The sequence below is a fragment of the Delphinus delphis genome, chromosome 6 (genome assembly GCF_949987515.2).
Source record: "Delphinus delphis chromosome 6, mDelDel1.2, whole genome shotgun sequence".
Taxonomy (NCBI): domain Eukaryota; kingdom Metazoa; phylum Chordata; class Mammalia; order Artiodactyla; family Delphinidae; genus Delphinus; species Delphinus delphis.
In genome coordinates this window covers 75,671,032-75,685,445 of record NC_082688.1, presented here as the reverse complement: position 1 = coordinate 75,685,445, position 14,414 = coordinate 75,671,032, and positions in this window count along the sequence as shown.

The following is a 14,414-nucleotide window of genomic DNA, read 5'->3' as shown; positions in this document are numbered from 1 at the left end:
CTGGGAATTTATCCTCAAAATATAGCAAAACCCAAAAAGTTACACACTTGACAATGTTAACTCTACACTGTGGCAAGAAACTGTAAATAATCTTTATGCCCAACAAAAGGGAATGACACGGTAATTATGGTCTATCGACAAGCTAGAATATGATGCAGCCAATAAAAATGATAACTTGAGAATTATATAGATGCATGGACTTATACATAATGCTATCTGGTAAGGGGGTAAAAGCATAATGCAGAACGCTACATGCAAGGGAGATCTGCAAGGGAGATCAGCTTAGAAAGACAGGTAATACAGTTAAAATAAAAATAGTTCCTGGTGGGCTTCCCTGGTGGCGCAGTGGTTGAGAATCTGCCTACTAATGCAGGGGACACGGGTTCGTCCGAGCCCTGGTCTGGCAGGATTCCACATGCCGCAGAGCAACTAGGCCCGTGAGCCACAACTACTGAGCCTGCGCATCTGGAGCCTGTGCTCCGCAACAAGAGAGGCCGCGATAGTGAGAGGCCCGCGCACTGTGATGAAGAGTGGCCCCTGCTTGCCACAACTAGAGAAAGCCCTCGTACAGAAACGAAGACCCAACACAGCAAAAATAAATTAATTAATTAATAAACTCCTACCAACAACATCTTCAAAAAGAAAAAAAAAAAGTTCCTGGTGATGGTTAGTGAAATTAAAATTTTTCTTTTAACTTTTCAAATATTAATAAAATATCACTGACTCATAATCTGTTAAATTATAAACCACTCTGTAATCATAGAGTACTTTTAAAACTATAGAGCACTGTGATTTGGCTAAGAGGTACAAGTAAAATCCTGCCCCCATGGCATCTGGGTCTAGAGAAAAACATGAGGCTGTTTGATATGAAGTTCTAATAAGTTCATAGAAGAAAGAAGACCAGTGTAAGCATCAAGAATGGCTTCAAGGAAGAGGTAGGACATCACCTGGGCCTCAAAGAATATAAGAGGTCTGGATAGGCAGAGGTGGGCGAGAAGGACAGCTCGGGCAGGGCGGTTACACATACAGAGCAAAGCCCCTTACACAAGAATCATGGTGGTGTTGCCTTATCTCTATTTGCTCTGACAAGGCATCAGCATAGGTAATGGAAGAAGAAGAAGGAGTACCCTGATGAGAGGAGAAGATGAGGGATGTCAGAGATTAGGCTCTATTTCTACTTCCACCTTAGACTCATAAATAACTGAATGAACTAGGGTTTCTGCTGTGTGTTAACTTATTATCTGCTTAGCAACCAAGACCATTGTATCCTTATCCCACTGATCCTTCAAGATCACTAGAATCCAAATAGGTGCTCAGTTGACGTTGGCTCTAAGAGAGTCAAGGTTTATTGCAAAGATGATCCCTCTTATGCAAAATTCTCTCTCTGGAGAACTGTAGGCATAGGGCTATGTATGCTTGCTAAGGCTGACACGTTTGCTAAGGCCTGTGTCTTCTCCTAACGCCCTTGCGTGTTTGCCTAAGGCTAGTGTGACACATATAAAAATAACCATTAGCTAGCGGACAAACATGCCACAAGCTGGTTCATGTTGCTAAAGTCAAAATATCACATGAAATAAGTCTTGAAATCTATGGATTCCAGTTGGAGGAGTTAAAAACAGGATAGGATTCTAGAAAGGCAGCCCGTTATCCAAAATAACGTCACATCAATCTGCCAAGGTAAAAATGTTTATGGTTCCTTTTGCAGCTGAAATTCCATTCCTTTCATATTTCTCAAGGTTTATCCTTTTTGTCCCACCCCAGTTCTCAACTAAATAAGAGAGAGACAAGAAAGACTGAGGCATACAGAGGGCAAAATATCGCTTGCATTACTACAAACATTGAAGAATTTGGCTTAAAACTGTCTGCAACAGGGCTTCCTAATAATTCAATGCAGAATTGGAAGATTTACACACACACACACACACACACACACACACACACACAACAACACTACAGCATGGAGGGGCGAGTGGAATGTATACTCCCTGTAGGCAGGCAGCTTCCTAAAGAAGGGAGAAAGGGTGGGGCAGAGATGCACACGTCTGTTTCTCCTTCCAAGCTCACAAATCAGATATGTCACTCCACCTCCTCTTGGGAAGAGTGAATGAGGGAGCAAAGAAAGGCCACAGTCTCGTGGTGGTGGAAGTTCCTCCAACATGGGAGAAAACATCAGAGTGTAGAAGAAGGGATACCCTCTCTCCCCCAAAACGTATGCTTTGGTAAATTTTTTCCAGGCACCACCATAGAGTAAATTCCTAGCAAAGGAACTTCCAGGTCATTTTTATCTTCATTAATATTGTTAAATTTCTCTCCAGAAAGGTTGCACCCATTTTCTCTCAGAAACAAAGTATAAGGATTCCCATTACCCACGCTCTCACAACTAGTTCTGGATACCATTAAACATTTTAATTTTTTCCCATCGGATGTGAAAAAGGGGGAATGTGTCTCATTGTTTTGATATGCATTTTCTTAATTATGAATGAAGTTTAGCTTCATTTCATATTTTGAGTTATTTTAATATTTTCATTTATTTTTTTCTACAAACTGACTTTTACATGTTTTCCTCTTATTTTTTTAAGGCTTCCCATCTTTTTATTAGTGGTTTGTATGAGCACTTAGTGCTTCATCCAGGTAAACAAGCATAACACAGTGTAGATTTGACTGGATTTCTTTCCCAACCTTGACAATAAATTATCTTTCCTATCATTTTAGACTGTGTTCAAGGCTTCCACGGAGGGTAAAGAGTAGACCTTTAAGCCATTTACCTGCTTTTACAGAGACAGAGGTGAAATTTTATCTATAATAGCGTTCTGTATAAAATTTCATTTAAAAAGGAGAATGCTGCTAAATTGGGGTGGGGGGGTGAGTTGAAACTCATTTCTCTGTCAGGTTGTGATTTAGAAACACCAGACATTGACACCCTCAGTCCACTCTAAAGCCAAACAGACTTACATGTGCCGTACACTGAAGGTTTTTCACCATTTACCCTCTCCCTGCCCCTGCTTCAGGAGGAGGGCACACTCACCCATGTTTGTACTTTATACATCCATGTGCACACTATGTTTCACCATTTGTTTGATGAAATGGTAGAGACTGTGGGGAACAGGACTGGAATGGAGGGAGAGCCAAATGGTCATCTCTGAGCACCTGCCAATGGAAGCTCTCCTCTGGCAGGCAAAAATGGCTGCAAGCTCTCATAAGCCAGACACGTGGACTGGAAATCTCCTGTGGCAGGAGTGTCCAGCTGCTGAGGGCACAACTTCTAACCTCCTGGAGACCACTGACTGGAAGGTACCTCCTGAAACAGCTGTGTTCCAGGGATCCCTCAAAAAAACTACATGCTATATTCATTTGTGGGTTGCTTGACAATGAACACAGCACTCCTGTATACAGAATTTCACCATGATATAGTGACAATATCACTGGTCTGATAACCAGAAAATGTGCCTTCTGCTCTAATACCGTGTGCCTCTTGGAGACAGGCACATGCTTCTTCAACAGGACACAGAAAACAATAATCATAAAAGAAAAAATTACACATTAGATTTCATTAAATCAGAAACTTCCTATCAAAAGAAATTAATTTTTCCCCTTACTTTCTTTAAAATACATGACTGCCTAAAGTAAAAGTTATAACGTAGTATCATGGGGGTAAAGTGGGTTTCCGTGGAATACAAAAGTTGGGTCTTTTCTATCCAGTGTAACAACCTCCATCTTTTAATTGGAATGTTTTAACTATGTATACTTAATATAATTATCAATATTATTGGGTTTAAATCAACTGTCTTGTTATTTGTTTTCTATTTCTCCCTTCTGTTTTGTTTTTTTTTTTTTGGTTACTTTTTTTTCTATTTTACTGTTTTCTTTTGGGTTGAGTACAGTTCTGTTTTTCTCCACTATTACCTAATTGGTCTTACTTCTTTGCTTTATGTTTCAGTGGTTATGCTATGCTTTACAATACACATCTTTAATATACCTCAATTTTACTTCAAATAATATTATAATATGTCATGTAAAATGTATGACTGCTACAAGATTATAATTTCATCTACACTTCATTCTTTGAACTACTGTCATATGTTTTACTTCTCATGAAGCATTGTTATTATTTTTGTTTAGCCATTCAATTATTTTTAAGGAGTTTTATAAATAAAAAAAATTTATATTTGAGTACCCAAAAATCTTTAATAGTTTCAACTCTAGAAATATATTTAAATGGCATTGCATCATTACCAAGGAGGATTTGCCCCAGAAATGCTTGGTGGTTTTAACATTCAAAACTCAATCATTTTTAATTCACTACATTAACAGAATAAGGAAAAATACATATAGCCATCTCAAAAGATGTAGGAAAAACATTTGACCAAATTTTAAATCCATTTCATAATAGAACATCTCAACAATTAGAAATATAAAAGAGCTTCCTAAACCTCATGAAAGACATCTCTGAAAAACCTGGAGCTAAAATCACACTTAAAGATGAAATATTTAAGGTGTTTTTCTTGAAACTTAGAACAAGGCAAGGATATCCACTCCTGATATATTTTTCAACATTTTCTTGGATGTCCTAGTAGTGCAGTAAGGCAAGAAAAAGAAATAAAGACCATCAAAGAAGAGGGCAGCTATCTCTATTCACAGATTACACGACTGCTTATGTGGAAAATTCTAAGGAATCTACAAAACAACTATCAGAATTAACAGCTAAACTTAGAAAGATTGCAGGATATAATGTCAATATGTAAAGTTAGTTATATTTTTGTATACTAGTGTTATTGATTGGAAAATTAAAAGAAAAATTTCATTTATAATAGCATCAAAAATATAACATACATGCTAAGAAATAAATTTAACAAAAAGGCTGCTAGACTTTTGCAATGAAGACTGCAAGGCTCTGCTTAGAGTGACTGAAGAAGACCTAAACAAATGGAGAGATATACTGTACCTATGGATTAGGATATTCAATATTGCTTAGATGTCAATTCTCACCAAAATGATCTATAAAATCAATGTAATCCGAATGAGAATTCCACTAGGCTTTTTGTAGAAATGGAAAAGCCAATTTAAAAATGTATATGGAAATGTAAATGACATAGAATAGCAAAAGCAAGCTTGAAAAGAAGAATAAAATTGGAAGACAAATACTGCCTGATGCTGACTTACTAAGAAGTTACAGGACAGTATGGTATTGGCATACAGATTGACAAAATAGTCAACAGAACTAAACAGAGTTTAGAAGTAGGCCCACCTTTATATTTTGAATTTTTTTCACAAATGCACCAAAGAAATCCATGAAGAAATCAAAGTCTTTACAACAAATGATGTTACTAAAAGAACTGGATATTCATACAGAATAAATAAACTTTGACCCCTACCTCACACCATATGCAAAAGTTTGAGATGTATTATACATCTAAATGTAAATGCTAAAATTTGAAAGCTTCTAGGAGTGTAGAACTACCACATGAAGGCAGGAAATATTTCTTCAACAGTACACAGAAAGCAATAACCACAAAAGAAAAAATGATATATTAGATTTCATCAAAATTAGAAACTTGTGCTCATCCAAAGACACCATTAATAAATAGGCAAACAACAAACTGAGAAAAAATATTCACAAAACATATATGATAAAGGATTAGTACTGAAGGTGCATGAGGAATTTTTATAACAATAATAAAAGACAAATAACCCAATTCAAAAAATGGACAAAAATCTTGGACACTCTGGAAAAGATATAAAATGGGTAATAAGCACATAAAAAAGTGCTCAATATAATCACACTTCATAGAAATGCATCTTAAACCACAGTGAGATACTACTACACACCCACCAGAAGAGCTAAAATTAAGAGTAATACTCCAATTGTTGAAAAGGAAGTACAGCAACTGTAGCTCGTAAAAATTATAAGCATTTACCAAAGGGCTATGAAAGCATGTGTCCACAAAAAGTCATGTAGAGGACATTTCATAGATTTATTCATACTAACCAAACATTGGAAATAGCCCAAATGTTTATCAACAAGAGAATATACTTTTATAAAATACTGTGCTACATTCATATACAATCAGATACTACTCAATGATAACAAAGCATGAATTTCAAAAATAGGAGGCTAAATGAAAGCATTCTTACGCAAAAGAGTACATATCCTAGACTTTGATATAAAATTCTAGAACAGGCCAAACTGAAACAGGATGAACTAAACATCAAGTCAGGGATTGCCTCTGGAGGTAAACCCATGGCTAGAAAGGGCCACGAGGGAACTTTCTGGGGTGATGGCAATGTTCTGTATCTTGACTGTGGTTTGGGATATGCAGGTTATGCATTTGTCAAAAGTCATAGAATAGTACACTTAAGATTTGTACCTTTCATTGTATGTAAATTTTGTCTAAATAAAAGCATGGTAAAAATTAAACTATAATTATATGTATATTGAGATATTTAGGGATACTATGTACTAATATCTGTAACTTACATTAGAATGCATCAAAAAATTGATGGCTGGATGGATGCAGAGATTATGAGATGAAGCAAGTTTAGTAAAATATTAATGGCAGAATTGGGGTGGTGGGTATAATACTTCAAAGTACTAACGCACTTAATTCTTGCCACTTTCTGACTGAGAGTTTAGGTGGCTAACTCCTACAGAAAAAAAAAATCCTGATGAGCCAAGTAATGACAGTTACCATGTATTCTTAGAGTAAGCTCTTGAGATAGAATGAAAGTCAATACCAGAAAGATAATTCTTTCCTGAAAGAACAGTAGAATGAAATATGTTAAACTGCTTAAATAGGACTCTTTCTACAATATGTATAATAGGTGGTCCTAACAATTACACATAGTTCCTATGTGTCACTTTATAAGAATCTTTAGTTACTGTATTTTAATACTCAAAATTATGTTGTGAGATAGGTATTACTGTCCCTGTTTTACAAATGAGAGTTAAGTTTCCCGGGGTGAACCACTTGCCCAAGTCCCACAGCTGCCATGGGTTGGAGCCAGGGTTTTAAACGAGGGCAGTCTGTCTCCCAAATCCATGCTGTTAAGCGCTATGCTTCACTTCCTCTGAACTTCCAGGAGTAGGAGAATTCACAATCATCTAGGTTAGCCTGTTCCATTGCTGAGCAGCTCTGCTTCATCTATTCCCTTTCCTTGGTCTATAATTGGACTCTGAAATATCTGCGAAATACAGCACCTACATTTTTGCCAAGGTGTCCTTTTTGCCACGTTGAGCAAACCCTGTCCTTCCAAAGTCCTAGTTCTTTATGGACATCCCGGGAGAAAACTTGCAAGAAAAAGAGAAGGCAGAGAAGAGAGTGTGACAGAGAGACATATAGAGAAAAAGAGAGATGATCCTAATGTTGGGAAAAAGCAGGTGTCTAACCATTGGCCAGAATGTTAAATTACTAGAGCAATTCAGTTTCCCAATTTGCCAAGATGCCAGCTACCCAGAAATAACAAAGACCTGCATCTATCAGCAAACAGCTGAAGATAATTTTCAGCAACAACGTGCCCAAAGCAAAGAAAGGCGTTCAAAAGATCTCATTAAACCATTAGAGACTGAATGATCAACTGATTTCATTGTAAGTCATACACTTTGCCTCCTGCACTCTCCAAAGCATCTCTCAAGTCAACATTTTTCTGGGAGGATGATGGGTCACGTTGAGCAAGCCTACTCCTCAGGTCTCACAAAATCGATTTGCGCTATTCCTCTCTCAGAGACTTAGGAAACACTTCCTTCTGTTCGTCCTGTTTGAGGTTTGGTGTTGTGTGTTTTAGGGTGTTTTTGACCTTTCCAAAAGGGCCAAAATATAAAAGTTAGTTCTTTGGATATTATTTGCTGCCTATTGTTTCTGAAATGAGTGAAGCTTCTGATATGGCTTATCAATCAAGGCAATTGGTGACAAAGAAGTTCCCCAACCTTTCTGTAATATTGGTTGCCAACCTCTTTAATTAGAATATCAATGCCTTTTCAAAGGGTTTTCATGTTTTAGAGAACCAGCAAGAACTTCAATGATACCATTGAAGCTATGTTTTAAGAGGCTTGGTGGTGCCCCGTCTCAAAATTCCTTCACAGCATATCATAAAATACAAATTCTGTCTCTGTCCCTCTCTGTCTCTATCTCTGTCTCTCTCTCTCTCTCTCCAAGTAACTGGGTTCAGTGAATGTAAAATACTCCTAACTCCACCCCTCCTACTGAGTGAGTTCAGAGAAATCAGTGAGTCCAAGCCAGGGACACTTGTTTCCATGACTCCCCAGACTCCAAAACTGATGGAACCTCTCTTTTCCTCTCTCATTCTGCATAGTTCGAATGGGACCTAGGTCCCTCTGAAAGCTACTGTCCTCTTATCCCACACGTTACTGGGAAGATGGTAAGAATGCAGAGACAGGAGAAATGTGAAGAAACTGCATTTAGGGACTGAGTTCCACCTGTGAAGTTAAAGTATCTAAACTGTAGCCCTTGGTTCAACAAACTATCACATGTGCCTGCAGTGTGGCTAGGTCTGCATCTGCCCCCAGCACCTACCACTCCAGCTGACCTGAATGACAGATTAACTCCTCCTTTCTCAGGTAGCTCTCACCAGCCAACTGCCAACTCTCAAGTGTCGCATCAAATTGAGAAGGCAGGGGTTATGTATTAGTTCAGAGAGAAAGAAACCACTCCTATAAAAAAAACAAATTGCATCAAAAGAGAACAGCCTTGGCCCTACTTTAAAAAACAGTGAGCCAAGTACAAATCTCTAACCGAATTTAAGCGGCATTTAAGATAAACAACAGAAGTTTTATTCACAAATGTATAAGAAAAATTCTTATAATGAAAATCATTTCTGCGTTCCATTAATCCACTCAGGGGATGGGAAATAGAAATTCTTAAAGTCGGAATTTCTGTATTGTGTGTTTGTTTTTTTTTTTTTGCTTGATTCACAGGCAGTTAACTCCTTTCACACTGGTGTCACCTTGATGCCACATTGAAGATTATGATTCCATAAAGGCAGAAAGACAGCAGGAAACACCACACCGCATTCGCCATTGCTGTTGGCTGAGCAAACTCTGTTTACCAGCAAAATAAAAGACAAATTCACTTTAATATCCTGAGTGCCCTCCCAAGTTTTCTGACAGATCAGGAATGCAGCAACAAGAATCTTCAGCAAAACTTTTCCAAGTCAAGACCAACTTTTCAAGCACCAAAGACTGAATTTTTTTTTTTTTCTGAGTTGGCCTGATGGCTGACTGAAACTGCTAAATATTTATATAGTTATATGGCCATGCAGGGAAACTAAAGGTTTGTTTGAATTATGCCTCATATGCCTTTTACCTAGAGGATAATATCTTATGTTTTCCTGAATTTAGAGTTAGACCATTAAATGTAGTGGTCAGATCCTCATCAAAAATAAGCCATACAGAATACCCTTACTTTGGAATTTCTAAGGGAGAGTTTTGAAAGTCTTCATTCTGGAAGAAAGATTAAATATTCAATTTTTCAAATTCATTTGGGTCAGAGAAAGCACACCCTCTCAATTCATAATAGCTGTCATCGATTTGGCAAAGTGAGCGTTCTATATATTCCACCTAAGAATTATTTACAAGGCATCCTAGCAAAGCTCAGCCTTATTTATTTCTGACAAGACAAACATCCAGAAATAAAAGACATCTTTTCATTCCTTCTCTATCTGTCAATCTATCGCCTTCTGCGTCAGAAGCACGAACGATTGGGAACTTCGTTCTACGTGTGACACAAGGAGGCTGCTATAGGCAGTGATGCAGAATGAACACAGAACAAGACGGAAAGTTGTCAGCTCCCCAAACTGGGATCCTAACAGTCCCCTTCTAAAGAGGAAGAGTGTGAAATGGAGAGGCTGTGGATTGGCAGGATTCAGTTTTAGATTCTGGCTCAGGGCTGTGAACCAGAAGTAAATCACAGTGTTTGGGGGGTCATAGCTCCTCTGTATACACAATAAAGCATATAAACTGGGCTTACTGTGCCTGCAAGTTATAGAAACTCAATTCAAAATGCTTTAAATTTTAAAAATTGGATTTACTATCTTACATCATCAAAATTTCTAGGTAGCAGACCTCAGGAAAGGCTGAATCTAGGTGCTTAAGGGGTAAAATACTGAACTGTCTCTCTTCACCCTTCGCTCAGTGTCCTTCGAGTTTCATTTTCAGAGAGGCCCTTCTCAACGGGAGACAAAAATGGCCTTTAGAAACATCAGGCTTATATTCTAGCTGTTGTGTAACAATAGTGGAAGGAGAGAACATATTTCCCAACAGTTTCAGCAAAGGACCTGGAGCTGGTATTTATCACCTTTTGCTCACCTAACTTGAGCTCACATCAACTCCTGAACCAACAACCATGACCAAGATGAGACACAGTCACTTTGGCTTGAATCTGAGTCACATGCTCGCCAAATACAATTCAAAGGAAGTCCAGGTGCCGTTAGAAGAGAAAATGCAAACACATATCGGTGCAAAAAAACAACAGATATCAACTACATGAAGGAAATGGATTAGAAGATATCAAAGTTTCCCTTCACACTCTAATAATCTAAGAACTGGTCATTGTAGAATTCTCTTGGTTTTGAAATACTCAAAAATACTGGAGAGACAAAAATGTTAAGTTTATTATTTGCCCAAATTAATTTTAATCTCTTTATATAATCAGTTACATAAATTATTCCAGACAAAATAACTATATAAATAAAACAGTGTCCCCAAAATGGGATGGTTGTGAGTTATATGATTGAAAAAATAGAACAATGATTTGGTGGAATTTATCAGATTTTTTCCCATAGATCTCCTTCTAGAGAAACATGTGGTCACCACTAAAGGTCAGCTGTTTGCCCAAGAGTAGCCCATTTGATTCATTATGGTAAACAATTGGAAATAAAATGAAAGATACTAGTATATAAAAATCACTCATTCTCAAATGTATTGGGTAAAATTCAGAAATACTCCAGGAATGAATAATAGGCATACTTAATAATTGTGGAAAAACTCATTGTATTCTGGCTAGGAGGCATGTGAACCAAATTCTTGTATGAAAAGCATGATGAGAGGAGTTCATTGATACTGCAAGTAGCTGAAGATAAAATTGCTGAGTTGTATAAGACAATGCAAATACTGATACCAAAAGAAGAAAAAATAGCAGCCCCACAGGAATGGATTTCATGATTAGCATTTTTAACGGATGGTGTTTACGACGGTTAATTTTATGTGTCAACTTGACTGGGCTAAGGGATGCCAAGACAGCTGGCAAAACCTGATTTCTGGAGGTCTGTGAGGGTGTTTCTGCAAGAGATTAGCCTTTGAATCTGGGGACAGAGTAAAGAAGATCCACCCTCACAATGCAGACAGGCACCATCCATTAAGGACTTGAAAAGAACAAAAAGGCAGAGGGAGGGCACATTCTCATTCTTCTTGAGCTGGGACATCCATCTTCTCCTGTCCCCAGACACTGGCGCTCCTGGTTGGTTTTCCAGCCTTTGGACTCTGGGACTTATACCAGCAGCCCACATATACCCCCATCCCTTCTCAAGCCTTCAGCCTCAGACTGGGAGTTACATCATCAGCTCCCTTGGTCTTTAGGCCTTCAAACTTGGACTGAATTATACCACCAACTTTCCTGGTTCTTCAGCTGGTAAATGGCAGGGTCAGATTGTGGCATATCTCAGCTTCTATGATTGCATGAGCCAATTCCCATAATAAATCTCCTCTTATATATCCATAATCTATGTCTTTAATCTACATCTATACCTATCTATATCCTGTTGGTTCTAGTAGGGTTCGTATGTCACTTTCAACTGGTGGTTAGATAAATGAAGTTTCCAAAAGCTTTTTTTTTTCTTAGATATTATTCCATGAAGCCATATGTAGGTGGCATTAACCTTTTTTCCTTCCCCTTACTAGTCTTAGTCTCTTTTCTTCCATTTACTGTGACTGTTTCTAACCCTTTGAAGTAGGCACTGCACTCTTGGTTTTTCTCTATCAAGGTCATATTCGATAGAAGCATCCGTTCTGTGGAATGCAAGACTTTTTCCTCCCAACAGAGGCAGTCACTCTAGTTTCTTAATGACGTCACCATTACATAAGCCACTGATGCACGTAATGATTTTTTCCAATGCTTTGGTGATGTTTAAAGGAATAGCGAGACAGCTTGGTAAGAGATAATTCCTAGTCTTTACAGAGGCAAAGAAGACTGGATAGTCTTAAAATTCCTTTCAATACTGTTCATACTATGTTATGTATGTATGCAATCTACTTTTTTGTTGTTACAAAACAGCCACAACCAGTGACTATAGCCAAGATTCACTTATTTGTGTAAGAGAGAATAACAGTAGATGAAAGGTTTTCTAAGGAATGGGAGAGTCTCCCAGAAAACACTCAGTCCAAACATTTTCCATTTATCGCTTGCATATCATCAAGGCCTATAAATCATATGCAATCAAAGCTATGGTATTTTGAAGAAGGCATTATTTCAGAGGGCAATATGTGGTCTCACTCATATAACTAGCATTTTGTGCATCTGTACACATTTGTGGAAAGTAGTAACTAAAATCCTTGAACAACAGATTCATTTTGTAGATTGCTATGTCTGAGCAGAAGTTTTCTGTACTTTAAAAGCTGAACTTGAAACAAGAAAAGCAGAGACTGAGAACACTTCATAATTAGTATATACCTATGACCTGCCTGATAAGAAATTGTGTCTAGCAGTATGAAATATAACACTGCATGGGTATCAGTCAAGAAAGGCTAGATTATGCTACAGTTATTATCTCCCAACTCTTAATGGCTTCAAAAACAAATATTTATTTCTTACACTACATATTCATTGTTGGTCTGCAGGGGGACTCTTTCATCACTGAGGGACCCAGGCTGATGGAGAAGTGACCATCCTGAGTGTTATCAATCCAATAGCCATCCCAAAGGGAAAAGAACATTTTGTAGAATTCCTTACAGATAATTAAAAACTCCGCCTGGAAGTAGCACATGTCACTTCTGCCCAAAACTCCTTCATCAGAATTGACCACATAGTCCTTATCAAAGTCATCTGGTCCTTATCAACCACAAGGAAGTCAAACAGTTCAATTCTATCATGTGTCTTGAAGGTGGAAAGCTGGATGTATTCTGTGAGAAACACTGATGACTACCACCAAATTAGATTGTAATGGAATAAAAGCTATGAAGACCAGGATCAAAGTATTGACCCTACTGTAGTTTGCATAAAAGTAGAGGTTCATTTGAATTCTGGTAAGAAGAAACTGGAAGTGAACAGCAGACCACATAACTACACATCATAAAATATTTATTAACTGTTTAGTATGCACTGTTCCGTTCGTTCTGTGGGTTCTAGTCCTTCCACATTATTTTGCTATCTCTACAAAATCTTGAGCAAAAGAATTCCTTTGGGTAATATTAAGCAAATTCATCTGAATCCTGAACTAGCACATATCATTTTGCATGCAATTAGAGAAGGTTAATAATATCTCCTACCTCCGCGGTCCCCCACCTTTTTGGCACCAGGGACCGGTTTCATGGAAGACAATTTTTCCACAGACGGGGTCACTGGCGGGGGGGGGGGTGGTTCAGGTCGTAACGCCAGCGATGGTTCAGGCAGTAACGCAAGTGATGGGGAGCTGCAGATGAGGCTTCGCTCACTCACCTGCTGCCCACCTCCTGCTGGGTGGCCTGGGGGTTGGGCACCCCTGTCCTATATGATGCCCTTAAATAACACATATCCCTTTGTGAATGGTCTCCCCTTTCCCAGGCACACGTGAAGCATGTCATTGCTTCCCTTCTATATAAATTATGAAATTTACTCATTTAGTTAGTGTCAAATATGTTTTAAGCATTGCAGGAATGCACTATGGGTACTTAATGGCCTGAAATCTCAGACCTCATGCCTGACTTGAAGGGTTTCACTGTAAAGCTGACTCACCCTGCTGCCTCCTCAGACCCACACCCTCCCCAGTCTCTGGACTGACGGTCTATGTGCCACTCTCATGATTCATGGTCAGATGATTTTGGTCAGTACACGCATCTTAACTTACGGAGCTTTAAAAACCTTGCCACATTTAGTCCATCCTGGAAATACAGGAAAACTCCCTCCTCTCACAGATACTTTTAATATAACAATATTTATCTCTTGGTGTGGTTATTTGAACAGTGACAACTTTAGAACTTTAGTCTCCACATTGCAGGTGGCAGGTCATGGGACCTAGTCTCCAAAACCACCTACATTTATGACTGAAGGCCACTTTTGTATATTCCCTGTCTACAGAGCCCTTCTTATTGGGTGGCTTCTTGTAAAGTTTAAAGGAGTTGATATCTCTAAAATGTTTCAAATAGAGCCTAGCAGGGACTCTGGACAAAGACGGCAACATAGGAAGCTCCTGAGTATCCCTCCTCCCATGGA